The following is a 2,873-nucleotide window of genomic DNA, read 5'->3' as shown; positions in this document are numbered from 1 at the left end:
CTCCCACCACCACCTCCGCCCCAGATTGATTCATTCAACCCCTCTAATAATGGCCTCTACATTAATCAATTAATTTTTTATATCCTTATTAGACAATCAAAGTCAAGAAAACATATAGAAAGCGAGAGAGGTAGTTGTTGTGTTTGACGTTTTCGGAGCTCTCTTTTAAATTCACAAACTATAAATAGCCATTTCCGGGAAACTGATCCCTTTTATTCAGATTCAGAACGGCATGAATATAATAATGATAATATTCTTTATTTATTCTGGGATTGGTTCCTTTAGAATAATATTACAGGCGTAAAAATTAGGCTTTAGAGCCTTAAAGTAAAATACAAAATAAAAATGAAATTATAAACCATCATAAAATATAATGAAAATAATGAATTTGAAAATATAAAAATGACCAACAGTAATCAACAGAATATATGAAATAAAATTAAACCATATAAACAAATAAAACCTAGAAACAGTCATCAGGGCCAGGAGACTGAGATTTTACGGTCACATGGTCAGAATGAAAAATGAAAGACTAAATAACGAAAGTCTGCAGCTATAAAGGGGATATGTAAAACAAGTGAAAGAGGAACTGGATAGACTACAAATAACGGATGAGGACTACTTGGATAGAGAGCATTTTGGGAATAAATTAAAAGGAGTTGGGGTTCTTATGTGAAAGAAGGAAAGAAAAGGGAGAAAATGGACTAAGGAAGAGCGGGAGGAACAGTCCAGGTGAATGAAAGGCTATTGGAGTAGAAGGAAGACGGAAGGTGTGAGAATGAATCGAAAATGATATTCGCGTGGTCTTTGCTGGCCGGTTCATGAAAAAAAAAATAATACATAAAGTGACTAACTTCTTGTAATAAATTTTGAAAAACGATAAAAAATCAAATAAAAGTAATCCAAAAAAAAAAAAAAATGAAGAGGTACAATTTCTGCTAATATACATATTTACAAGTATATGAAGTTATCACTAATTTTTGTGTTTTTCGAGAAAACAAATTTAAAGACCAGGCGAATATTAATAATTTTTTTTTTTCTGTTGTTCTAAAAATTCGAATTTCAGGATTTCTCGTAAACCTTCGATTTCCTCTTGTATGTTATGCAATCCATACAGCCCAAAATCTTTCGTAAAATCCTCAATGCTTCTTACTTTGTAAATAAATAAAATCACCCATAAAGAATTTAATGTCCTATATGAAACCGATTTAGCTGAAACCTGATATCAATCCTTTCATTATAAACTCCCTAACCACCCAAATCCATTAATTTCTAACCTTGCTTCCTCTGAAAAGAAGAGGCCTCAAAACCTTCGAATGTAGAAATGTTATTAGAGTGTTGCCAATTGGGAGTTTCTCTACATGCCTGTATCATAGTATAATACTTAATTAAATAATATAATCTTACATGAAATTTACTAGCTATATTTTTATTTAATGTAGTAAATGTCAATAAATAAATAAAAAAGGGGGGGTTCTCAAGGTGGAAATGACGAATATAAATTTGTTTCCTGCCATGAATACAACAGTTTATATATAACGCAGTTCTAATGCAATCGGCAAAGATTGGGTGGTATAGGCTTTTCCTGTTCGAATTGGAGGTTCCTATTTTTTATTATTGCTAACAATTAGAACTGTTTATTCTCTTCTAATAAACAAAATTGAAGGTACTTTAGGGAGGGATAATTAAAAAAAACGTGACTTAAGTCCTGTCGAACTATTTAAATGAGGAAAATACCTATTTGATCCATTTAATTGTACTTTGGCATCTAATCGTTTATGTGAGAAAATCGAAAAAATATTAAAAAATTATTCTATGAAGTGGAAATTCCGGTTGATAGATTTTATCGAAATTGTTGCTGACACATTCCAGGCACATGCCTGCCATAAATATGAAATTTCAGTTTTGCATAAATTTTAAATAATATTGTATAATATTTATATAAAGACGCAGGACCATTTTGCGAGACTTGGATTATTCGAAATTTCGCACGATCGTATTACTTCCCCTTACTATAAATAATATAAACAGGTTAATGAAAGTAAAAAGTGTACGTAATAATGAGGCTCATTAAATTAGTATATTTCTACTATTTGAGTTTTTCTTGACCGCACCCGGACCATATTCCTTTCATCTTTACACACGGTCAATCAATAATCTTCCTGTACGTAATAATAATAGTAAATAATTAAATTATTAATACATTATCAAAAAGTTTGAATAGAACTTTTAAAACCTATAAATTACCGGAATATAAGTTCGAATACATATCAACAAATAAAATCAGTACATTTTATGATAACATGAAGCACAAAATTCACTAAAATAAAAAGACGGGAGTGGTTTCTAAAGTTAACTGTCCCGGAGTACATTATGAGGAAAGTCAACAATATTCAAAAGACAAAATTTACCAACACACCAATGCCTACGAATAAAAGTATTCCTAAATATAATAAAAAAGAACTGCATTTTTATAACTTGCCGAAAAATGACACAATTTTTATTTTCAGAATGTTAAAATTCTTTATAAAGAAAAGAATGGCTTTTAGAAGCCATATCAATATCTGAAAACCAAAATAATTCATAAATTAACAATAATTGCAATAAATTACAAAACGAACAAAATAATTTGAATTTGACATATGCCGAACTGCTAAATAAAAAAAGAACTAAACTAAACTTTATTTTACTAACAAAAATAGTTAAATAAAAAGCCCAACAGAGTGCATTGAAATAGCAAATAGTAGTCTCAGTTGTGAATTGTGTTTGAGAATTACGGATAGAGGAGAAGCGAAATTGACAATTCACTGTCCTCTATGAAGATTAAAAATAAGGTAAATTTATTTTCGAAATTAGTTTAAAAAATAAATTTT

Source organism: Halyomorpha halys, unplaced genomic scaffold, assembly GCF_000696795.3.
Source record: "Halyomorpha halys isolate HHAL.00 unplaced genomic scaffold, Hhal_1.1 Scaffold124.1, whole genome shotgun sequence".
NCBI lineage: Eukaryota > Metazoa > Arthropoda > Insecta > Hemiptera > Pentatomidae > Halyomorpha > Halyomorpha halys.
This window is presented reverse-complemented; position numbering follows the sequence as displayed.